Source organism: Chiloscyllium plagiosum, unplaced genomic scaffold, assembly GCF_037043375.1.
Source record: "Chiloscyllium plagiosum isolate Xiang-an unplaced genomic scaffold, Cpla_swu_hap1 HiC_scaffold_45, whole genome shotgun sequence".
NCBI lineage: Eukaryota > Metazoa > Chordata > Chondrichthyes > Orectolobiformes > Hemiscylliidae > Chiloscyllium > Chiloscyllium plagiosum.
In genome coordinates, this window is record NW_028270183.1 from 23165463 (window position 1) to 23191916 (window position 26454).

Consider the following 26454-nt stretch of genomic DNA (forward strand, 5'->3'; position numbering starts at 1 on the left):
CAGATAGCCGGTTCTGTGGGGGCAAGAGAGACTCACGTTTGGTATGTTGCCTCCCAGGTGCAAGGGTACATGACATCTCTGATCGTGTTTTCCGGGTCCTTAAGGGGGAGGGGGAGCAGCCCGAAGTCGTGGTCCACATTGGCACCAACGACGTAGGTAGGAGGAGGGCTGAGGATGTTAGGCAGGCTTTCAGGGAGCTAGGTTGGAAGCTCAGAGTTAGAACAAACAGAGTTGTTGTCTCTGGTTTGTTACCGGTGCCACGTGATAGAGAGTCGAGGAATAGGGAGAGAGAACAGTTAAATGCGTGGCTACAGGGATGGTGCAGGAGGGAGGGATTCCGGTATCTGGATAACTGGGGTTTTTTCTGGGGAAGGTGGGACCTCTATAAACAGGATGGTCTAACCTGAACCTGAGGGGCACCAGTATCCTTGGGGGGAGGTTTGCTATTGCTCTTGGCGGGGGGTTTAAACTAACTCTGCAGGGGCATGGGAACCTAGACTGTAGCTTTAGGGTGCAGGACCTGGAGTGTAGGGAGGTTGGGAACATGGCATCAATCTCAAGGGAGGGTGCCTGTAAACAGGAAAGTGGCTTGAAGTGTGTATACTTCAATGCAAGAACTATACGAAATAAGGTAGGTGAACTTGCAGCGTGGGTTGGTACCTGGGATTTCGATGTTGTGGCTATTACAGAGACATGGGTAGAACAGGGACAGGATTGGCTGTTGCAGGTTCCAGGGTTTAAATGTTTTAGTAGGGTCAGAGGTGGGGGTAAAAGAGGGGGAGCTGTGGCATTGCTTGTCAAAGATAGTATTACAGCGGTGGAAAGGACGATGGATGAAGACTTGCCATCTGAGGTAGTTTGGGCTGAGGTTAGGAATAGGAAAGGTGAGGTCACCCTGTTAGGAGTTTTCTACAGGCCTCCTAATAGTCCTAGAGACGTAGAAGAAAGGATTGCGAGGATGATTCAGGAGAAGAGTGAAAGTAATAGGGTGGTTGTTGAAAGTAATAGGGGACTTTAACTTTCCAGATATTGACTGGGAAAGCTATAGCTCGATCGTTAGATGGGTCGGTGTTTGTCCAATGTGTGCAGGAGGGTTTCCTGACCCAATATGTAGACAGGCCAACAAGAGGTGAGGCCATACTGGATTTGGTTCTGGGTAACGAACCAGCCAGGTGTTAGAATTGGAGGTAGGTGAGCACTTTGGGGACAGTGACCACAATTCAGTAACTTTTACTCTAGTGATGGAGAGGGATAAGTGTGCACTGCAGGACAAGAGTTATAGCTGGGGGCAGAGAAATTATGATGTGGTGAGGCACGACTTAGGATGCATGGCTTGGAAAAGTAGGCTTCAAGGCATGGGCACAATTGATATGTGGAGCTTGTTCAAGGAGCAACTATTGAGTGTCCTTGATAAGTATGTACCTGTCAAGCAGGGAGGAAAGGGTCGTTTGAGGGAGCCGTGGTTTAATAAGGAATTGGAATCCCTTCTTAAATGGAAGAGGGCGGCCTATGTAAAGATGAGGTGTGAAGGTTCAATTGGGGTGATTGAGAGTTATAAGGTAGCCAGGAAGGATCTGCAGAGAGAGCTAAGAGCAGAAAGGAGGGGACATGAAAAGTCCTTAGTTGGTAGGAATAGGGAAAACCCTAAGGCTTTCTATAGGTATGTCAGGAATAAAAGAATGATTAGGGTAGGAATAGGTCCAGTCAAGGATAGTAGTGGGAGGTTGCGTGTGGAGGCTGAAGAGATTGGGGAGACACTGAATGAATACTTTTCATCAGTATTCACTCAGGAACAGGACATTGTTGCCGATGTGAATACTGAGTCACAATTAATTAGAATGGACGGCTTTGAGGTATGTAGGGAAGAGGTGTTGGAAATTCTGGGAAGGGTGAAAATAGATAAGTCCCCTGGGCCTGATGGCATTTATCGTAGGATTCTCTGAGAAGCAAGGGAGGAGATTGCAGAGCCATTGGCCTTGATTTTTATGTCCTTGTTGTCTACAGGAATAGTGCCAGAAGACTGGAGGATAGCAAATGTGGTTCCCTTGTTCAAGAAGGGGAGTAGGGATAACCGTAGTAACTATAGGCCGGTGAGTCTCACTTCTGTTGTGGGCAAAGTCTTAGAGAGAATTGTAGGGGATAGGAATAATGTGATCAAGGATAGTCAGCATGGTTTTATGAAGGGCAGGTCGTGCCTCACAAACCTTACTGAATTCTTTGAGAAGGTGACTAAGGAGGTAGTCGAGGGTAAAGCGGTAGATGTGGTCTATATGGATTTTAGTAAGGCGTTTGATAAGGTTCCCCATGGTAGGCTATTTCAAAAAATACGGATGTATGGCATTGAGGGTGAGTTGGAGGTTTGGATTAGGAATTGGCTGGCTGGAAGAAGACAGAGGGTAGTAGTTGATGGCAAAGGTTCATCTTGGAGTGCAGTTACTAGCGGTGTTCCACAAGGATCTGTTTTGGGACCATTGCTGTTTGTCATTTTTATAAATGACCTGGAGGAGGGGCTAGAAGGTTGGGTGAGCAAGTTTGCAGATGATACGAAAGTCGGTGGAGTTGTTGACAGTGAGGAAGGATGTGTCAGGTTACAGCGGGATATAGATAAGTTGCAGAGCTGGGCAGAAAGGTGGCAAATGGAGTTCAGTGTAGGTAAGTGTGAGGTGATTCACTTTGGTAAGAGTAACAAGAAGATGGGGTACTGGGCTAATGGTCGGATACTTGGTAGTGTGGATGAGCAGAGGGATCTTGGTGTCCATGTACACAGATCTCTGAAAGTTGCCACCCAGGTAAATAGTGTGTGAAGAAGGCATATGGCCTACTGGCTTTTATTGGTAGAGGAATTGAGTTCCGGAGCCCTGAGGTCATGTTGCAGTGCGGCCGCATCTGGAGTATTGTGTGCAGTTTTGGTCGCCATACTATAGGAAGGATGTGGAGGCACTGGAACGGGTGCAGAGGAGGCTTACCAGGATGTTGCCTGGTATGGTAGGAAGATCGTATGAGGAAAGGCTGAGGCACTTGGGGCTGTTTTCATTGGAGAAAAGAAGATTTAGGGGTGACTTGATAGAGGTGTACAAGATGATTAGGGGTTTAGATAGGGTTGACCATGGGAACCTTTTTCCACGTATGGAGTCAGCTATTACGAGGGGGCATAGCTTTAAATTAAGGGGTGGTAGGTATAGGACAGATGTTAGGGGTAGATTCTTTACTCAGCGAGTCATGAGTTCATGGAATGCCCTGCCAGTAGCAGTGGTGGACTCTCCCTCTTTATGGGCATTTAAACGGGCATTGGATAAGCATATGGAGGATAGTGGGCTAGTGTAGGTTAGGTGGGCTTGGATCGGCGCAACATCGAGGGCCAAAGGGCCTGTACTGCGCTGTATTTTTCTATGTTCTATGTTCTAATGTTCAAACTCCACACAGTCAGTCGCCTGAGGCGGGAATTGAACCCAGGTCTCTGGCGCTGTGAAGCAGCAGTGCAAACCACTGTGCCACCGTGCTGCCCACGGTATGCTTTGTTTCTATTCATATAGTGTAGAATCCTGTATATTTTTTATAAACTTCATCATTTTGTCCTGCTACTTTTCAAGCGTCCCTGGATCAGGGAGGACCAAGTTAGATGAAGAGGAAAACTCTCTTTCAGTTCCGTTTAGATAACACATCATACTCTCCACAGGGCTGTGTCAAATGCATCTGTGTGATTTACTGCTTCCCTTTCTTAATAACACAAACTTGGAGTTGAATCAGGAATTTTCCTATTGTGTATGGTTCAGTATCACTTGATGCATTGGCCCAGGGGAGCTCTTCAGGGACCATAGCGGGAGTTGCTTGGTTCCTGCTTGCAACGTCTTATATCTCATGAGCTGTTGGCCACAAACTGTTCTGTATGAAGCTTTTGACTAACTGTGACAATTCATGTTGGAAACTGGAACGGGGGCATTTTAAAATCATTGTGTCACTGCACTAAGAGCACCTCTACAAATTGCTTGCTAGAAAGTGGCCTTCACACAGCAGCAATGGGGAGAGCTGGAAGATGTCAAATGAGATATAGTTGTATAAGGGAAAGGAGATTTTTAAAATTAGCACCCATATAGAAATAGGCTGTCATTCCCGTGTCACTGCATGGGGTTCAATCACTGAAACTGTGTGTTCAGTTGCGTTTTTGTTTTGATTTTGTGCTCCAATCTACATTTTTAAATATATCTTTTTGCACATCCTTGAACTAAATAAGCCACTTGTGTTACATTCTATACTCTTATCTCTCTCACTGGCAGCTGTAAAGCTCAGCACTCACTTTCTGTAAGACTTGCTCTGCAGGGTTTTTATGGGTTGTTTATGACAAAGCCTCAGACAAGAGGGAGTTGTGTAATGTGCTGTGGGCCTTGCACAGAGGAGCTGACAGGAGTCAAAAGCTATGACAGCAAATGTCACTATCCCAGCAGTAAATCCCAAATCTGCAAAGATGTGCAAAGAGTATACAATTCTATCTCCCTGCTATAGGAAATACATTGTTAAATTTGAAAGGGTACAGAGAAGATTTGCAAGGATGTTTCCAGGATTGGAGGGTTTGAGCTGTAGGGAGAGCTGGGTCTTTTTTTCTTTCTCTTAGAGTGTCGGAGGCTGAGGTGTTCATCTTGTAGAGGTTTCTAAAATCATGAAGGGTATGGATAGCTAGGCCTTTTCTCCTGAGGAGGGAAGTCTAAAACTAGCAGGCACAGGTTTAAGGTGAGAGGGGAAAGATTTTAAAAGAAACCTGAGGGGCAACTTTTTCATGCAGTGGATGGTGTTTGTATGGAATGAACTGCCAGAGGAAGTGGTGGATAGAGGTACAATTATAACATTTAAAGGTCATCTGGATGGGTACATGATTAGGAAGTGTTTACAGGGATAAGGGCCAAATGATGACAAATGGGACTAGATAAATTTAGGTTATATATTCTGTGCTGTACCTCTCTATGATTCTTTTTGCATTCTACTGTTTGTCTTGGTTGTAGCTCAGTGTGTAGTGTTGACTTAGGGTTCGAATATCGTTCCCAAACGTGAACTCTCAATATAGACTGACACTCTGGTACAGTACTGAGGGATGTGCTACTTTTCAGATGAGATGATGATTTTCCCACCCCCTCTCTGGATAATGTAAAATATTCCATTGCACTTCTCAAAGGTGTGTACTTCCCTCAATTTGTGGGCTATCCTGCCGTCGTCCCACTTTGAGTTTGTCAGGTCCTGCTCTGTGCAAATAGAACCTTGCAGAACACCAGTGTACCCCCATGGTGTTTCACTCTGCTGGTAACTGTCCCTGGGGACTGGTTGGAGCAGGGATGAAGAGATGCCCGGAAATACGCACCCACTGTGACCAGCCATGGCAAAGGAACAATGAACATAGCAAAATGTTGAGCTCTACATCACTAAGGCAGTGATGTATCTGCAATGTGAAATAAATAGGCAGCTACAATAAATATAGTCAAGAAGCTTCTCACAAAGTGCCTCAGGGGGCCCATTGCTGTTTGTTATCTATATTAATGATTTGGATGAGAATGTACAAGGCATGACTAGTAAGTTTGCAGGTGGCACTAAAATAGGTGGTGTTGTGGACAGTGAGGAAGGTGATCTGAAATTGCAGCAGGACCTTGATCAGCTGGGGAAGTAGGCCCAGAAATGGCAAATGGTGTTTAATATAGATAAGTGTGAGGTCTTGCATTTTGGAAAGTCAAATCAAGGTAGGAGTTTCGTGGTGAATGGTTGGGCCTTAAGGAGTGGTAGAACAGAGGGACGTTGGAGTTGAGGTGCATGGTTCTCTGAAAGTGGAGTCACCAGGTAGACAGCGCAGTGAAGAAGGCCTTTGGCACACTGGCCTTCATCAGTCAGCGTACTGAGTATAGAAGTTGGGAAGTTGCAGTTTTACAGGATGTTGGTGAGGCGGCTTTTGGAGTACTGTGTTCACTTTTGGTCACTTTGCTAAAAGAAGGACGTTATCAAACTGAAAAGAGTGCATAAGAAATTTACAAGGATGTTTCCAGGACTCAATGGTATGAGTTATAGGGAGAGGTTGGACAAGCTAAGACCTTTTTCTTTACAGCATAGCAGACTGAGGGGTATCTTAGAGAAGTGTATAAGATCGAGATTTGTGGATAAGGTGAATGCATTCAGTCTTTTTTCTAGGATTTGGGAATTCAGGTCTAGAGGGGATCAGTTTAAGGTTAGAGGGAAAAGAATAAAAGGGAATCTGGGGAGCAACATTTTTACGCAGAGGGTGATACGCATTTGGAATGAGCTGGAAGTGGTTGAGGCAGGTGCATTAATAACATTCAAAATGCATTTGGACAAATACATGAAAAGGAAAGGATTAGAAGGATATGGGCCAAGTGCAGGGAAATGGAGTTTAACATTGGTTAACATTGATTGACATTTTGGTCAGCATGGACCAGTTTGGGCCAAAGGGCTGTCTCTGTGCTATAGGACTATATGACCTGTAAGCTTAATAATATCATTTTAGGGAGGGAAATCCTCGTCATGGCCTATATATGCCCCGAGCCCACACAAAATGTCTGGTTGGCTCTTAAACCTTCCTGTAAAGTGGTCAGGTCAGCCAGCAGATAAGATGGTTTGTTGTCATCTCCACATGCAGCTGGGGGTGGACAATGAATATCAGATATATCATGTTTATAAATTAAATACAATACAGTGAGCAGCTGTCCAGTGCATCAGCTTGTATTTAAGCACATGTGCCACTGCAGTGTTGGGCTGCACCTTAAGCCAATGCTCAGTTTTTACTACTGAGAGGCTTGGAAACTCAAGAAATAGAAATAGGAGTAGGCTACTCAGCCCCTGGAGTCTGCTATGCCATTTATGGGATCACGGCTGATCTGATATTCCTCACATCCATGTCTTCCCCATAACTTTTGATTTTCCAAAACAATGTAGAATCTATCTCAGCCTTAAACATACACAAGGACTCTGGCAATGAGTTCCAAGGACACTCGACCATCAATGAAGAAATTCCTCCTTGTCTCAGACTTAAATTGGTACCTCTTTACTCTGAGGCTGTGCCCTCTGGTCCTAGACTCTCCCATGAGGTGAAATATCCTCTCAGCATTTAACCTGTCAAGCCTCTTGAGAATCTTATATGTTTCAATGAAATCACCTCTCTCATTCTTCTAAACTCAAGTGCAAAGAGTCCCAACCTGTTAGCCTTTCCGCATAAGACAAACCTTCCATGCCAGGGATCATCCTAGTAAACCTTCTCTGAACTGCCTCCAATAAAATATCTTTCCTTAAATAAAACCTGGTCTCAGTACTCCAGATGTGGTCCCACCAGAACCTTGTACAGTTGAAATAAGACTTCCCTACTGTTATACTCCAGCCCCTTTGAAATAAAGGTCAATATTCCAAGAGCCTCCTTGATTACCTGGTGCTAGTTTCTCTGTGCTCCGTGCATATATACCTCCAAGTCCCTTTGTATTGCAGTTTTCTTTATTTAAGTAATTCTCTGTTCTTTTATTCTCCCTTTCAAAATGAGCAACATTACATTTTCCCGCATTATGCAGTATTTGCCAACGTTATGTCCACTTAACTTTTTTTGATATCTCATTGTAAATCGCTTGTCTGCAAATAGTTTACAATCAGGCAAAAACGTTCTGGGAATGAGCTAGGAAAAAAAAAATCTTCCTTTTTGAAAAGGAAGTGAACGAGAATCAACTCCGTTTTCTAAAGGTATCCAGTGTGGCTCAGTGGGTGATACTCGAGCCCCACAACTGCAGTTTAAATGCGTTATTGAGGCTGACAGTTGCAGTGCAGTCATAAGAGTGTGCTGTGATAAGAGCATAAGAGTTAGTAGTGCTAGATTTTCAAGATGTTAAACTAAGAGACCTGTCTGCCCTTTAGTGGATGATTGGCAAAGAGAATATTAGGAGAGGAGTTACAGAAATCCTAGTTTCTGCTAAAATACTGTGTTTTTATAGCCACAGAATTTATTTTTATTGACATTTCATTTAAGATGGTTATTGCAAAACGTAGGAGCTCCCAGTATAGGGGATAACACATTAGCCTGAATACAAAGTTGTTTTCTTCCAGCCAGCTGGAGTGTGTGCCCACCGGGTTGTTTCTGATTGGCAGGGTGTGACTAGTGACGTCCTGCATGGCTCTGTGCTGAGTCCTCAATAGTTTCAATTGGTATCAGTGTTTTAGATGGAACGCATGATGGCTAAACTTGCAGATGATAGGTAGATAGGAAAGCATGTTGAGGGCAATACAAGCAAGATGTGGACTGATATTGATTATGTTCAGTAAGTGAGCAAAAGTCTGTCTGATTAAATTTAATGTAGAAGATTGAGAACTTTTTACTTTGGAAGGAAGAATAAAAAATACATATTTAAATGGGGCATAGCGTCAGAATCTGAAATGCAGAGGGATCTAGGTGCTCTAGTGCACTAATCATGAAAAGCTTGTAGGCAGGTACAGCAAATTGATTCAGAAGGTTACTGGAAAGCTATTCTTTATTACCCAAGAAATAAAGATCTATTGAATTCTAGTGAGATTTAGAGTCATAGAGATGTACAGCGTGGAAACAGACCCTTCAGTCTAACCTGTCCATGCTGACCAGATATCCCAACCCAATCTAGTCCCACCTGCCAGCACCCAGCCCATATCCCTCCAAACCCTTCCTATTCATACACACATCCAAATGCCTTTTTAAATGTTGCGATTGTAACAGCTTCCACCACTTCCTCTGGCAGCTCATTCCATATACGTACCGCCCTCTGTGTGAAAAATTGCCCCTTAGGTCTTTTTTATATCTTTCCCCTCTCACCCTAAACATATGCCCTATCCTATCCATGCCCCTTATAATTTTGTAAATCTCTATAAGGTCACCCCTCAGCCTCCGATGCTCCAGGGAAAACAGCCCCAGCCTGTTCAGCCTCTCCTTATAGCTCAAATCCTTCAACCTTGGCAACATCCTTGTAAATCTTTACTGAACCCTTTCAAGTTTCACAACGTCTGTCCGATAGGGGGAGGGGTGGTGAATGGAGTAGCACCCGCACATACCCTCCAGCCCCAGCTAAGCTAGCTTGGGACTATTCGGGAATCTGTCTGCGCCAGACCTTCCTGTATTGGTGCCGATGGGTGCTTTGACAACAGAGCTTGCTGACAGTAAGGCAGGTATGCAGTTCCAGATAAGAGCCCTCAGTGAGTGGGCCAGAGAGAAACTTCTCAGTGCTAACCTGGTGGAGAACAGTCATACAGACTCTTGTGTCCTTTAATGTGTAGCTGGTCAGTGCTATATGGTTTTGACTTTGAAAATCCAGTTAGCCGATGGGAGTTCGCTTGCTTCTATAACAGGAGCCTGATGCTTTATTTGAGGTGTCTGGCAAGCCCTTCAAAGGCCACCGTCGAGTGATTTTTGTTTGTATAGTGTCTGTGCTAAAGTTTCAAAGCTGTGACCTCCATGTTCCAAACCAAGCTGTTGCCTTCTCTCTCAGCTGTCTCCCAGTGGGCAGCTTTGACCTCTATGCGGTTGTTTATTCCACTCCCAATGTTTTACAACTAGAGTCAGTCAACACTGCAGGGTAACCGGAAAGTCCCTCTCTCTGCCCAAGAGTAGAAACTGTTGGCTCACCACAATACTTCCTTTGTAACTGCACGGTGGCACAGTGGTTAGCACTGCTGCCTCACAGCGCCAGAGACCCGGGTTCAATTCCTGCCTCAGGCGACTCTGTGTGTGGAGTTTGCACGTTCTCCCTGTGTCTGCGTGGGTTTCCTCCGGGTGCTCCGGTTTCCTCCCACAGTCCAAAAATGTGCAGGTTAGGTGAATTGGCCAAGTTAAATTGCCCGTAGTGTTAGGTGTAGGGGAATTGGTCTGGGTGGGTTGCGCTTCGGCGGGTTGGTGTGGACATGTTGGGCCGAAGGGCCTGTTTCCACACTGTAAGTAATCTAATCTAAAAAGTAACAAGTAAAATAAACACTGGAGTGTCCGGTTTTGAGGGAGGATTGGTGAAATTTGCATGTTCCAGCTTTGAAAGGAATTAGTTGAGATAACAAACTGCATTCCAAAGATAAATCCAAGAACTGTATTCCTTCAGCTTCCGGCCTTTTGCTTAGCTCCTACTCGTTTTGTCCTCCCTCTGCAGCTATACCTTAAGATACTGAATTCCAAGATTGTGGAATTCTCTCCCAAAACTTGCGACATGCCTGTAAAACCTGCCTCTTTGAGACTTTGAGTCAGAGTCATACAGCATGGAAACAGACTCTTCAGTCTAACTTGTCCACACCAGCCAGATTTCCTAAACTAAACTAGTCCCATTTGCCCCATAGTCCCATTTAGTCCATCTCCCTGCAAACCCTTCCTATTCATGTACCTGTCCTAATGTTTGAAATGTTGTAACTGTACCTATATCTCCCACTTCCTCTGGCAGTCCATTGCACATATGAACCATCCTCTGTGTGGAAAAAGTTGCCCCTTTTCAAATGTTTCTCGTCTCGCCTTAAATTTATGCCCTTTAATTTTGAACTCCCCAACTCTAGGGAAAAGACTTTTGCTATTCAAATTATCCATGTCACTCATTATTTTATAAATTTCTATAAGATCAAAACTCAACTTGCTATGCTCCAGGAAAAAAAGGTCCCAGCCTATCCAGTCTCTCCTTATAACTCAAACCCTCCGACCCTGGCAACATCTTGCTAAATCTATAGTATCACTCATGTTTTCCTGAGTGTTGATTACCATCTGGGACCATGCCCTTGAAGCACCTGGGACTTTTGTTATAGTAGCGGTGTTATATAAATGCAAGTTATTGATGTGAACCAGTTTAGCTCATCAAACAGTTGCAGCAGAATCAGGCTAACAGGACCAAAGTTGTGACTAGCTAATTGCTAATTCAGTTGGTAATTAAGGTAATCCTTCACAATGATTGACCCTAGGGTTGGGTAGTAGTAGCAAAAATCAGGAATTGATTGAATTACAGTTTGGTGTGATGGTAGAGTTTTTGTGAACTATGAATATCGGAAGATTATGTGAATGGCCCTCCTCGCTATTAGAGTATCCAAGATTATGTGGGAATGAAAATTAACTACTGTGTACTACTGCAGAGAGCCAAGGAATAATACCATTGGGCTGTTGGTTTTATTTCATGTTCTGTCTCTTGTGGATGGTACTTGAAGAGTTTCACTGTAGCTGAAGAACTTCACTCAGCCACCTACAGGGGAGTTAATTACATGTACTGAAAGGGAGGCCTGTCCGAAGCAAGTGAAGCTATTGGTGAAGGTGAAGGTTGAGTCACTTCTTGAGGTGAGTGACAGGAATGTCGCAGACAGAAAATAAGAGCTTGCACAGCAGCTTGCCTCCCTGAGCAGTACTTTGTCCTAGATCACCACCCATGCATAACTTTTACTACACTCCTTCCCTTCCTTGTAGTACCTTGATCTGTCACTGGGTGGGAGTGTGGACTTGATCCCATTCATTCATCACTAACATTGGAACCTTTTTAGTAATGCATTCAAAAGGAGTGGAGAGTCTAGTTAGTCAAATTAAAGCAATAACCTGTGCCTCCTTGCTGAAAAAGATCTGAAATCCTTATTCCAGCTTAATGTTTCAGAAGTGTAGTGTAAATTCCATTCATTGTTGTGACCTGTGACTGGATAGCTAGCCTATGCTATAATTTTGATCTGTTTTAAAACCTGCAAGCAGCTGTGTTCTGATTTCTGAGGGTGAACAGAGGGGATGGATTGGGGATTGCTGGGTCCAAAGGATATAAAATACAACTTGTGTTACTACTAAGCTTTGCCAGAAAGGTGAGAGCAGTCCACTCCTCCATGGTGCCTCACTGTAATGTACTTGAGCTAGGGTGTATACTTGACATCACCCACACATTTTGTTCCAGATGTCTACCATTCTGGAGTAGTCTTATAATACAGCAAGGTGTAAGTGAAGCTCTGCATGAACAGGATATTGGTTAGTCCACTTTTGGAAGACTGCATGCAATTCTGATCTCCCTGCTGTAGGAAAGATGTTGTGAAACTTGAAAGCGTTCAGAAAAGGTTTACAGGGATGTTGCCAGGGCTGGAGTGTTGGAACTATAAGGGGAGGCTGAATAAGCTGGGGCTATTTTCCCTGGAGCATTGGAGGCTAAGGGGTCACCTTATAGAGGCTTATAATATCATGAGGGGCATGGATAGGGTGAATAGAGAAGGTCTTTTTCCCTGGGTAGAGGAGCAAAGGTTTAATGTGAGAGGGGAGTGAATCTGTGGTATTCTTTGCCACAGAGGTTTCTGAAGGCTGTGTCGTTAAGTGGGCGGCACGGTGTGTGGGCGGCACGGTGGCACAGTGGTTAGCACTGCTGCCTCACAGCGCCAGAGACCCGGGTTCAATTCCCGCCTCAGGCGACTGACTGTGTGGAGTTTGCACGTTCTCCCCGTGTCTGCGTGGGTTTCCTCCGGGTGCTCCGGTTTCCTCCCACATCACAAAAGATGTGCAGGGTCAGGTGAATTGGCCATACTAAATTGCCCGTAGTGCTAGGTAAGGGGTAAATGTAGGGGTATGGGTGGGTTTCGCTTCGGCGGGTCGGTGTGGACTTGTTGGGCCGAAGGGCCTGTTTTCACACTGTAATCTAATCTAATCTAATCTAATCTAAAGTATATTCAAGGCTGACACCGATTTCTAGTCAGGAAGGGAATTAATAGTTATGGGGATAAGGCAGCAAAGTGGAATTGAGAATGATCAGATTGTTGAATAGTAGAGTGGATCTGACGGGCCAAATGGTCTAGTTCTTCTCCTGTGTCTTATGGTCTTATAGTTACAAGTCTTTGGAGCACTTAAATGTAGCACTATCTTACTCTGGACCAGAATGTCATCAGTGAGTCACAACTTACCTTCAAGAATTAGAGTCATAGAGATGTACAGTATGGAAACAGCACTTCCTCCTCTGTAATCTGGACATTTTGCAAGATGTCACCATCTATTTCCCTACAGTCTATATCTTCCATATCCTTTTCCACAGTAAATACTGATGCAAAATATTCATTTAGTATCTTCCCCATTTTCTGTGGCTCCACACAAAGGCCGCCTTGCTGATCTTTGAGGGGCCCTATTCTCTCCCTAGCTACCCTTTTGTCCTTAATTTATTTGTAAAAACCCTTTGGATTCTCCTTAATTCTATTTGCCAAAGCTATCTCATGTTCCCTTTCTGCCCTCCTGATTTCCCTCTTAAGTATACTCCTACTTCCTTTATACTCTTCTAAGGATTCGCTCGATTTATCCTGTCTATAGGTGATATATGCTTCCTTCTTTTTCTTAACCAAACCCTCAATTTCTTTAGTCATCCAGCATTCCCTGTACCTACCAGCCTTCCCTTTCACCCTGACAGGAATATACTTTCTCTGGATTCTTGTTATCTCGTTTCTGAAGGCTTCCCATTTTCCAGCCGTTCCTTTACCTGCGAACATCTGCCCCCAATCAGCTTTCGATAGTTCTTGCCTAATACCGTCAAAATTGGCCTTTCTTCAATTTAGAACTTCAACTTTTAGAAGAATTGTTTTTCTGGCACTGTCTCTGGGGCAAGCCAGCATCCGTCATGGTGGTCTGTTTAGGGAAGGGAATGGCCTAGTGGTATTATTGCTGGTCTTTTAGATCCAGGTAGTGTTCTGGAGGTCCAGCTTCAAATCCCGACATGGCAGATGGTAGAATTTGAAGTCAATGAAAAATCTGGAATTAACAATCTAATGATGGCTACAAATCCATTGTCGATTGTTGGAAAAACCCACCTTGTTCACTAAACTGCTGTCCTTACCTGGTCTGGACTACATGTGACTCAACACAGCAATGTGATTGATCTTAACTGAGGGATGGGTAATAAATGCTGGTCTAGCCAGCAATGCCCTCATCCCATAATGAGTTAAAAAATATTCGGAAACTGGCCATGCTTTCAAAATCTTTTTCCGTAGAATATGCCTGATAGTGGAGTGTGCAGCAGTCGGGAGCTGTTTGTCTGTTGAATCCCAGCTGACTCTGCCTGAGGCTGACTGTATAAAGAGACCTACCTTCACCAGCTAGTCTTATTTAGAGAAAAAGAGTCCATTAATGTGGCATGTACCCAGGCTGTTCAGTGCTAATGTGAATGCTTAATCTACATCATCACTTTGCAAATACGCACTACCTAGCCAGGATAACTTGACCTGTCCAACCCTCCTGAATGTTGCTGTATAATTCGCAAGGCGGATTGTCAGTAACCTGTGTTGAGTATTCTCACAAGCTGCCAGCTTGTACATGCAATAACATTGGATAACCCTACAGTGTTCTGTTTATCAGGTCTATCTCTAGCCTACAATAGGGAGGTCAGCATGAATTCACAGCAATGGACAAGCTGCTTCAAGGGTGTGAATTCTCAGGAAGGATTTGTTTGAAACTGTAGAAATAAATTTGAGCTGAATTCCATCCGTCAATGCAAAGGTATAAACCTGATATTCTGGATTCATCCACATCAAACACCAAGTTACTGCGCCAGGCTAAATATACACTGGCACTGTTTCAGGTACTCGTTGTCTTGGGATACGCTCTGAGAATGGTGCCTTTCGACTAGAGGCAAATTTAAGGAGCCCTGGTTCGTGCAAGATACCTGCCGTGGGTTCGCCCTCTTGACTCTGACTCAGAAGGTTGTGAGTTAAAATCTCATTCCAAAGACTTGAGCCCAAAACCCAGGCTGACTGAGAGTACCACGCTATCTCTCCTCCCCCCACCCCCCCACCACCCCACCACCCCTTCCCATTTAACCCCCTTTTTCCCTCTTCACCCCCTCTTCCTCCCCTCCCCATCCCCCTTTCCTCCCTCACCCTCCTTCCCTGACTCCCTTTCCCCCTGTCTCTGACTCTCTTTCCTCCCTTTTCTCCCTGTCCCCCTCTCCTCCCTATTGGTTCCCCTCCCCCCCCACCCCCCTTTTGTCTCCCTCCCCTTCCCCAGGAAAAAGACCATGACTATTTACCCTATCCATGCCCCTCATGATTTTATAAACCTCTGTAATGTCACCCAACAGCCTTCGATGCTGCAGCAAAAATAACCCCAGCTTATTCAGACGATGCAAAGATTGGGAGCGTTGTGGGTAGTGTGGAAAGTTGTTTAAGGATAGAGCGACATACAGATCAGTGACAGATATGAGTGGAGAAGTGGCAGATTGAGTTTAATCCAGGTAAGTGTGAGGTGTTGCACTTTGGAAGATCAACTGTTAAGGAAAGTATACAGTTAATGGCAGGACCCTTTGATAACATCAACGTACAGAGGGATCTTGGGGTCCTAGTTCATAGCTCCCTGAAAGTGGCCAAGAAGTAGGTAAGCTGGTAAACAAGGCGTATGGCATGCTTGCCTTTACTGGTCAGGGAATTGAGTACAAGTATCAGGAAGTGATGTTGTAGCTTTATAAAACTTTGGTCAGGCCGCGCTTAAGAGTATTGCATTCAGTTCTGGTCGCCACATTACAGGAAGGATCTGGAGGTTTTGGAGAGGATACAGAAGAGGTTTACCAGGATGCAGCCTGGATTAGAGGGCATGAGCTATCAGGAGAGACTGGATAAACTAAGGTTGTTTTCTTTGGAGCAGTGTAAGCTGAGGAGAAACCTGATTAAAGGTTTATAAAATTGTGAGAGACATAAATAGTGTTGACAGTAAGAAAATTCTTCCCAGAGTTGAAAGGTCTAATATTAGGGGGCGTGTATTTAAGGTGAGAGGGGGAAAGTTCAAAGGAGATATGAGAGGCAAGAGTAGTAGGAGTTTGGAATGCACAGCCAGGAGTAGTGTGAGGCAGATACGATAGGGGCATTTAAGGGGCTCTTGAATAAGCACAAGTATATGCAAGGAATGGAGGGATATGGACCATAGGCAGAAGGGATTAGTTTAATTTAGTAGCATGTTTGGCATAACATCCTGGACTGAAAGGCCCATTCCTGTCCTATGCTGTATATGTTCTATTCAGCCTCTCCCGATTGGCGCAACCCTGGCAATATCCTTGTAAATCTTTTCTGAACTCAAGTTTAACAACATCTTTCCTATAGCAGGGAGACCTGAAATGAATGCAGAAGTCCAAAGTGGCCTAACAAATGTCCTCTGCAGCTACAACATTATCTCCCAACCTCCTATACTCAGTGCACTGACCAAATAAAGGCAAGTGTTTCAAACTGTCCTCTTCAGTACCTTGTCTACCTACGACTCCATTTTCAAGGAACTATTGTTGTGAAGTTGGGTAGAGTAATTGTAGCTTGGGAGGCAGGAAGTTAGAATGTTTGTAAAATTGGGACAGCATTGCGTATCAAAGATGATGCTTTTTCTGTGCTTACGTTTGCTAGTACACAGCCTGAACTGAAACATTTGTATCTAAAGGCCATACAGTTAGCAGGCCAAGCAACATTTTTTAACAAAACAACAGGTTTTTGAATTTAGCTGATTGATTTGAACCAGGTACTTAAATACCAAAAACCTATTAAATTTAAATCTGATGGTTTGACAACACGGACCAATCCTATTGTAGGAAATATTGACATTAATCATGGGTATAAATGAAGGGGGCAGTTGGATAAAGACCCCAGAGCTAACTGCTATCCACCAGATGAACAGCCCTCAGCACTCTCTCTCGAGAATCACTGGCTCTTTCAGTCACCTATGCTTTAGAGAAAGTACTATTTAATTAATAACAGTACCAATGGCGGGGAAGACGTTCCTGACAGAAGAAACAGCAGAGAAGGCGTTCTTCACAGAAGAAATGGCGGAGAAGGCACAGAACATTCTGGAAGACGTAACCTGGCTGTAATTTTGAGACTAAATTCTGTTTTTTTTTGTATATGAATGGGACTTCTACTTATTGGAACAGCATACCGTTAGAATCTTATTTTATTAAGGAATAGTTAGTTGTTAGGAGTTTTTCAGTTTGTTAATAGTTTAATTAATTTGTTTACTGTTAAGAGTTAGATAAATAAATTGTTACCTGTTGATTTTAGAGTGAGTGTCAAGGATTTATTTTTAACCACTAGAAGTTGTTGAGAAGCAGGTTACAGCACTTTTTACAGATTATAGGGTGAGGTGCACCTGTTTGGGTGCTTCTGTTTTAGTTCTCAGAGTGGCGTCAACTTCTGCTTTATAACAGTATGCACCTGCACCCCAAGGTATCTTTTTTCAGCAACACTCCCCAGGACCTTAACATTAAGTGTATAAGTCCTGCCCTGATTTGCCTTACCAAAATGCAGCACCTCACATTTATCTAAATTGAGCTCTGTTATCCACTCCTAAGCCCATTTGCCAATCTGATCAAGGTCCCATTTTACTCTGAGGTAACCTTTGTTGTTCACTACACCTCCGATTTTGGTGTCATTGCAAACTTACTTACCTTACCACCTATGTTCTCATCCAAATCGTTTATATACTTGACAAAGCAGTGGACCCAACGCCAATCGTTTTGGCACACTGCTGGTCACAGGTCTCCTGTCTGAAAACCTTTGAGCCAATTTTGCATCCAGATGGCTAGCTCTCGTATTCCATATGATCTAACCTTGCTAACCAGTCTAATATGCAAAACCTCATAGAATGCCTTACTGAAGTCCATACAGACAATGTCCACTGCTCTGCCCTCATTACTGGAAAGGCTCAGCAGGTCTGGCAGCACCTGTGGAGAGAATTCATCAGAGTTAACAATTCGGGTCCAGTGACCTTTCCTCAGGACTCAGGCCCAGGCTAATGTTCTGGGGACATGAGGTCAAATCCATACATAACAGCTTGCAGAATTGAAATTCAATTAATAAATCTGGGAATATAATGGTGACCACGGCAACTATCATAATTTTTTTTTAAACACAACCTTGTGCGCTAATTTTTTTAGGAAAATAATCTAGTCTAGGCTACATGTGACTCCAGGCCTACAGCAATGTGGTTAACTCTGAAATGGCTGAATGAGCCACTCAGTTGAAAAGTAGTTAGTGATGGGCAAAAGATTACCAGCAACACCACATTCCACGAAAGAATAAACTTTTTGTACACTTTTTTTTTTGTTGATGTAGTAAAATATGATGAGACACTTTGTTTTTGATAATGTTTAGCCATTTGACCTTGAGCAGTGCACAGCATAAATGATTCAAAACTTCTCAAAAAGGTAAGTTTTAGAGGAGGAAGAGGCTGAGATGTTTACAGCAGCTCAGAAAGACGCTATTTGGCCCATTCTGTCTTTCCAAACAAACGACTCACTTGTTGCAATCCTGATGTATTCTCCCCATATACCCTACACTTTGGACAGTTATTTGAAGGGAACAATTTCATTTTGAAAGCCTCCATTGAGTCACTACCCGCACTCTCAGGTAGTGAATTTCAAACCCTGACCCCTCGCTATATAGATCTTTTCCCCTCACACTTTTTTTTTCTGCTTTCCTCAATAAACCTGATAGGCCATCACTCTTGATCCTTTCACAATTGGGAACAGTTTCTTTCAATTCAGTCCAGACTCCTCATGATCTTTGAACACCTCTGTCAAATCTCCTGTCAGCCTTCTGCAAGAAAAAAAACAGTCCCGACTTCTCCGATTTATCTGCATCGCCAGTTCCAAGGATGAGGAATTTCATTCCTGTAAGCCTCTTATGTGCTGTATCTCCAATACCTTCCTCGAGTGTGGTGCCTAGAATCATACACAGTACTCCAGCTGAGGCCAAACAACTATGTTATGGACCAGGCCAGACCACCTTAAAATATTTCAAGAAGGTAGCCCAGACCCTAAGTTTTCTAGTTGTCGTAAAGTCACAGAGATGTGCAGTACAGGAACGGACCCTCTGGTCCAACTCATCCATGATGACCAGATATCTGAAACTAATCTAGTCCCATTTGCCAGCTCTTGGCCCATTTCCCCCCAAACTCTTCCTATTCATACAGCCATTAAGGTAAGGTGGATATACCAGGAGTGATGCAGCTGACCAAACCACTCAGTTTTAAATGGAACAGAATTTATTTACAGACTACCGAATGAAGTACAAACAAAAGAAAACAGAATTTAGAATAACAACTATTTGAAAACCTGACTAAAAAGCTATCCCCGTAATTTAACAAAGAGCTGTTCAGATTTCCTGCAACATCCTATCATCACACCCCTTGGCAAAAAGGTAAATTCATTCACAAGTTCTTACAGGAGAGAGAGAATTTACACGACTCTATGAATGTGTTTATATTTCTGAATGCATAATCTTGCTATCCCGAAGACCAATTATTTTTCCTTCTGCCATCTCTGCTGAAATTCTCATCATGCTTTTATTATCCCCTGCGCTTAGCTATTTTCACCACCTTCCTGCCTGACACCCTCTCCTACATCCTACCCTTCAATAAACAAGCTTGTCCAAAATTCTGCTACTTGAGTCGCATTCACCTCTTGCCCCTATGGTTCACTGGTCTATGTTGGCTCCCACTTAAGCGGAACCTTAATTTTAAAACTGTTGGTCTTGTTTTCAGATCGCTCAGGCCCTCCCTAGATGCGAACCTCCACTCAAACAATCTCTACAGAAACCTGAAACTAAACCTCGTATCACTTGTGTGTTTCTGCAAAAAAATAATTTTCTTTTTGCTGTGAAAAGCCTTGAAGCTTTGTGTTAAAGATGCCAAATGAAAACCAGTTGTTTGTTTTCAGCAGTGCTAATTGATGAAGGACTCTTACCGCACTGTTGTGGCCTTTTCTCACTTGCCTGCACTTTCTCAATCTCCTGTTCCCTATGTTTTGTTCTTAGCTATCCATCTGTATTCCAAAAGGGCAGGTGAAGTTAACTGTCAACAAATGTTGCTGACGACAGGTCTCTGCTTTTTCCTGTTGTGTTGATTGCTGTAAAGGAAATAATTGGCCAGAGTGCCCATATTCTCCCTGGTTGGCTTGTGTCCTCCCTGAGCTTGGTTTTGGGCACCTATTATTAATGTGAGAGATGAACTATCCTCCTGGGTGGTTAATTTTCAATTACCCTAATGAAATTACAATGTTCCACTCTACTTGGAATGATTCATGTCATTAAAAATCTGTTGCATTTCCACAAACGGCTTTGGTAACTGCTTCAACCTCTCAGATTATCTGAAACAGAGTTCTTTTCAGTAACCATTGGTCAAATCTCTAATGTTATGTAATCGACTGACCCTCTGGTACTAGTATGCTAGAAGGCAGGGAGCTCAATATCTCAGTTAGACCTACTGTTTTTGATTATACAATATACCCGTCAGGGCCTCAGTGTACACAAACAACTTATAGGTACTTCCTTTCCAAAAATATTTAACTGTATTGGTTTACGAGAACAGGTATGTTTCTGCTTTCCTTAGACTGATACCTACTTATCTTTGCAACTCTGTAAATCGTGCTGTGTTCCAGTGCAGTAGATTTTTCACACTCCTGTTCGATAGCGTAGGGTGGTTGCCCCTTTTCCATGACAAAGGAAATCTGTTTTTGTGGATATTTTGTAGCTGACCAAAATATTCCCAATCACTGGAACTTGTGCAAACCTGTTATTTTAACTTGCACTGTCCTGATCAGCTAAAGTCATATTTTAGGTCTGACTGAGTTCCTCTTCTGATGCTATATCCGAATTACATAGAAAAATAGGCAGGAGTAAGCCTTTCAGTTCTTTGAGCCTGCTCCAGCATTCAGTGAGGTCATTCTGATCATCCAACTTGGTACCGTGTTCCAGCTTTCTCCTTGTACCCTTTGACCCCTTTAGCCCTAAGAACTACATTGAATTCCTTCTTGAAACATTTAAAGTTTTGACCTGAACCACTTTCTGTGGCTGAGAATGCCACACGCTCGCCACTTTGGATGAAGAAATTTCTTCTCGGCTCATTCCTAAATGGACTACCTCATATCCTTAGATTGTAACCCCAGCTTCTCAACGCCCTGATCACTGGGTGCATCCTGCCTGTGTTTACTCCATCTGGTTCTGTTAGAATTTTATTGGTTCCTGTGAAATTGCTCCTCATTCTTCCAAACTCAAATGGATATAGTCCTAACTGATCCAGTCTCTCTTCATATGTCACTCCAGCCACCCCAAGAATCAGTCTAGTAAACCTTCCTCCATCGTCAGAACATCCATCCTCAGGAGACCAAAACTACGCACAACACCCCATCAACAAGGGGATTGAGTTTAAGAACAGTGAGGTTTTGCTGCAGCTCTACAAAACCCTGGTGAGACCACACTTGGAATATTGTGTCCAGTTCTTGTCGCCTCATTAGACGTGAGGCTTTGGGGAGGGTGCAAAGGAGGGTTTACCAGGATGCTGACTGGACTGGAGGACTTGTCTTAAGAGAAGAAGTTGACTGAGCTCGGACTTTTCTCTCTAGAGAGAAGGAGGAAGAGGGGTGACCTGATCGAGGTGTACAAGGTAATGAGAGGCTTGGATAGAGTCAATAGTCAGAGACTTTTCCCCAGGGCAGGATTGACTGCCATGAGGGGTCATAGATTTAAGGTGTTAGGAGGAAGGTATAGGAGGAGACACCAGAGGTAGGTTCTTTACACAGAGTTGTGAACGCATGGAATGCATTGCCAGCAGAAGTGGTGGAAGTGCAGTCATTTAAGCGACTGCTGGACATGCACATGGACAGCAGTGAATTGAGGGGAGCGGAGATTAGATTATTTAATTTTAGATTAGGATTAATCCTCGGCACAACATTGTGGGCCGTAGGGCCTGTACTGTGCTGTACTTTTCTCTCACTAAGGCCCTGCACTATCGTAGGAAGACGCCCCTGCTCCTGTACAGTACTCAAATCTTCTCACTCTGAAGTCAATGTACCATTTCTTATCGTCATCTGATAAACCCAGGTCTTGAGAATGTGTATAGGGTACAAGCAGGCAGGGAAGGTGTTAAGTTCTGAGTTTTGTGAACCAAGGCATTCAGCTGAGCATGACTCAGATCAGATAAAAACTTGCAGTTATACATGATTTTTAAAACAAAATGGCGCGGGACCACTTTGAAAGGCATCTGAAGAGTGGTTCCACCAGCAGAGCACTTAAATGGCAGGTCTGGGTACATGCCGAAGAGCGCTCTCGGGGTAAATAAAAAAAACTTGCAGTTAACAATGGGGTGCTGGAGGCAAGGGTAATGGGTTAATAAGGTGGAAAAGCAGTCATAATGTAGAGCCATTTAACAATATTGGATGCATTCGGTATGCAAGATCAGCTAATAAGGGGAAAAGTATCTATTGTATGAATCCAATTAACAAGGTTAAGAACATTCATTGTATAACAGTAAAGGGCTTGGTCTCTTCTATTGATACTCGTTGACTGTAACAGTCACCCAATTAATATGTATGTCGCCTTATCTGGATGCTCCTCCCTGTAAAATGACAATATAGTTCATTGAGAAGTTGCTGATCCAGAGAAGACCGTGAACTCATGTCCCTGTGCACATGGGCGATTGTTCTCTGTCCCTCCAGGGCCTGGAATAAAGATGGAGGAGATAAAACCATACTGAGCGTTTTGCTTCGACTGAGGGGGGAAACGGGATGGCAGTCTCATTGCACCTTCCAGTGTAGCCATTTCAAGCAATAATCTACCTTCCTGCTTTTGCTACCAAAGTGGATAACCTCTCATTTATTCGCATTTTACTTCACCTGCCATGCATTTGCCCACTCGGTCAACTTATCTAAATCACTCTGAAGCACCTGAGCATCTTCCTCACAGTTCATCTTCTCACCCAACTTAGCATTGTCTGCAAACTTAGACATCTTACTTAAAACAAAAAAAATTCAAGCTTCATCTTGTTCTCCTTCAACCACCTGGTACTTTCAGAACAGTGGAGTCCACATGTGGTGAAGTATTTGACTGCACGCCAGCAATGAATACTGCATGCAGCAATATTACAGTACACAGCCATCATTACTGCATATAGCAAATTTACTGTACAGCAAACGTGCACATGACTCAACAGAAGTTTCAGGGGTGCAGAGCTTTGGGAATCAAAGATCTTAAGTTATTTGTTCCTCCTGAATGTGTTGGTTTCCAAATGTTGCTTCAGATTATTCCCATTTTGTGGAACACTGTTAGTTACTTGACTACTATTCATGATGTGGAGGTGCTGGTGATGGACTGGGGTAAACAAAGTCACACAACACCATATTGTAGTCCAACAGATTCCTTTGAAATCACAAGCTTTCGGAATGCTGCTCCTTTGTCACCAAGCTTGTAATTTTGAATAAATCTGTTAGACTATACACAATTCATGAAACAGCTATGTGATTTGAAAACAGTCATGGTACTTATGTTCTTCACTCTGAGGAGCACTTAGCAGTTAAGTGTGAGAACATTTGAATACAGCTGCCCAATGTCTTTCCCCAACTGAGACCGCCTGGGTTTAAATGACTGGAAATGTTTTTGACTGCCTACAATTTGATAAAATACCAGGTTGTACTATTTAAGTCCTTCAACTATTTGTTGAGTGCCTTTGACTGCCTTGATGTAGGAAGTAAACTGAGGGGTGGCAGAGCAAAAATAGTCCAATGGCAGCCGCTCAAACCCAGCAGTGTCTGTTCGAGAAAGTTGTTATGTAACACTAGTGGCAGCTCCTTAAAGCCAAGATTGTTCTTCCTCCTCTTCTAGCCTCATACTACCTCTTCCTCAAGTTTCCATATAAATCACCAGTTAGTTTAAGTCTAACCATGTGTCAGGAGTTTTGTGTCCTGACTCAGTCTTGAAAACTCTGTTACATCTGTCTCAAAAGGTTTTTGTTCTTGAAGAGTCCATTTTATTTATTCAGAGCTTGCTCCTGTCTACAGCTCAGAGCCAAAGCATTGAAAGGCAGTGGCGCTGAAAGAACTGAACTTTCCGAATTTTACTTCTGGGATCCCATTTACACTCTATTCTATCTCCTGAAACTTCTTTCTCTCAAACTGCCTCCTGCAACATTTTAAAACAATAGCATGATCTGTTCTAGTTGATAAACTAAAGCATCGGGTAGCTTACTGTTTGTGGAATGATTATGGAGACAGGGTTCCCGATAAAAATCCATTTCAGCTGCACGCCTTGGTCTTCCCGAGAAGTGCTGGTGTGTGCTGCCCACTGTATTTGTCCTGCCTGTGGCTTCTATTAATATGACTGACACAAGCTGAGCTCTGTACTCCGTTTTAACAGCTGCACATAAGGTGCTGCCATAAACGCATTAACACACCACTCTGCTTGCTTTCACAGGCTTGTGATTGCAAAGCTCTCCAGAGGCCTGCCTGCAGTGAAACATGCTCATCAGCCATATCGGGACATGAAATGAGAATCTCTTCCCAGAGAGCAGTTGGTTTGTTTTGCCACATAGGATTTTTAAAACTGTTCTCGTTCTAAGAGACCTACATTGCTGACACTGACAAACCTCAGTTTGTGAGTCAGGATATGAGGCAACACAGTCAAGAATAGCCAATCTTCAAATCTCCAGACCACAAAATTCCAAGTGGGCAATCCAGCGAGGTAGAGATATCACAATACTTCCGGGCCTTGAGTATATACAGGCTGTACTGTCAGGCTGCTCATTCTGTTCTTCTCAAACTCGCGCACACAGACAGACAGACAGACACGCACACTCTCACACTCACATGCATAGACAGACAGACAGACATGAGTCAAAGTGTGGTGCTGGAAAAGCACAGCCAGTCAGGCAGCATCCAAGGAGAGTCGATGTTTTAGGCATAAGCCATTCATCTGGAATGTGGTGCATGGGGAGAGGGGGAGAGAGATAAATAGGGGGGTGGGGGTGGGGCTGGGGGGAAGGTAGTTTGAAGGGCAATAGGTAGATGCAGGTGGGGGGTGATGGTGTTAGGACAGACCAGAGTGTGGAGTGGCCAGGTGGGACAGTTCAAGAGGGTGATGCTGAGTTGGAAGTTTGGATCTGGGATGAGGGGGGGGAAGGGGAGATGAGGAAACTGGTGAAATCAACATTGATCCTGTGTGGTTGGAGGGTCCCAAGATGGAAGATGAGTTCTTCCTCCAGGCGTTGGGTGGCTAGGATTTGGCAGTGGAGGAGGCCAAGGACTTGCATGCCCTTGGCGGAATGGGAGGGAGTAGTTGAAGTGGTCGGCTACAGGGCAGTGGGTTTTTGGTGCGAGTGTGCCAGAGATGCTCCCTGAAATGTTCCGTGAGTTGGCATCCTGTCTCCCCAATGTAGAGACCACATTGAGAGCAACGGACACAGTAGATGAGGTGTTTAGACGTGCAGGAAAATCTCTGCTGGGTGAGGAAGGATCCTTGGGGGCCTTGGATGGAGGTGAAGGGGGAGGTATGGGTGCAGGCTTTACACCTCTTGTTACAGCAAGGGAAGGTGCGGGAATGGTGGATGAGTTGGTGGGGGTCACAGACCTAACGAGGGAATGGTCTCTATGGAATGCTGATTGGAGTGGGTAGGGAAAAGTATCTCTCATGGTGGGGTCTGTTGGTGGCAGAAATGGTAGAGGGTGAAATGTTGCATCTGGAGATTGGTGGGGTGGAAGGTGAGGAGCGGGGGGTTCTATTCTTGTCGCAGTTGGAGGGGTGGGGTTCAAGGGTGGAGGTGCAGAAGTGGAGGAGATGCACTGGAGGGCATTGTTGACCACGTGGGAGGGGAAATTTCGGTCCTTGAAGTAGGAGGCCATCTGGGATGTTCTGGAGTGGAATTGCTCCTCCTGGGATGACTGACGTGGAGGAATTGGGAATAATGGATAGTGTTTTTACGTAGGGGTGGGAGGCGAGGAGGAGGTATAGTCCAGGTAGCTGTGGGAGTCCGTGAGTTTGAAGTAGATGTCCATGTTGAGTCGGTCACTGGGAATGGAGGCAGAGAGGTGCAGGAAGAGGAGGGAGGTGTCCAAGATGGTCCAGGTGAACTTGAGGTCAGGGTGGAAGGTGTTCATGAAGTTGATGAACTCTTCAGCCTCCTCATCGGAGCATGAGGTGGTGGTGACGATATAGTCATCAATGTAGCAGAGGAAAAAATGGGGAATAGTGTCGGTGTAACTATGGAAGATGGACTGTTCCACACATCCGAGGAGGACACAGGCATACCGAAGTCATGTGGATGCCCGTGGCTACCCCTTTGGTCTGAAGGAAGTGAGAGGATTGAAGGAAAAGTTGTTGAGGGTGAGGACCAATTGAATGAGTGTGTCGGTGGAGGGATAGTGGTTGGGTCAGCCTGAGAGGAAGAAATAGACACGCACAGACAGACAGACACATTCTCACCCTCACCTGCACAGACACTCTCTCTCTCTCTCTCTCTCTCACATTCTCTCTCTCTCTCTCTCTCTCTCTCTCTCTCTCTCTCTCTCTCTCTCTCTCTCTCTCTCTCTCTCTCTCTCTCTCTCTCTCTCTCTCTCTCTCTCTCACTCACGTTGCCTCTTTCTCTCGCGCACACACACACACCGGCGTTCTCTCTCTCTCTCTCTCACACTCACACACACATTGCCTCTCTCCCTCTCCCTTTCTCTTGCATTGCCTCTCTCGCTCACACTCTCACTCTCTGCCTCTCACTCTTGCGTT

At 44.2% G+C, this 26454-nt stretch overlaps 1 protein-coding gene across 2 annotated transcripts in view; it reads left to right on the plus strand.

Annotated features, from left to right (window-relative positions):
• tecrb (trans-2,3-enoyl-CoA reductase b) overlaps positions 1-26454 on the plus strand; it is a 101643-nt gene that overhangs the window by 15726 nt on the left and 59463 nt on the right. Inside the window, exon 1 of one of the 2 annotated variants that reach the window (XM_087983294.1) lies at positions 21046-21155. The exons of the other annotated variant lie outside the window; for it this stretch is intronic. The gene's annotated coding sequence lies outside the window, so the exon portion shown is untranslated. Of the gene's footprint in view, positions 1-21045; positions 21156-26454 lie in introns of those variants that run through there. 2 annotated transcript variants of the gene reach the window in all.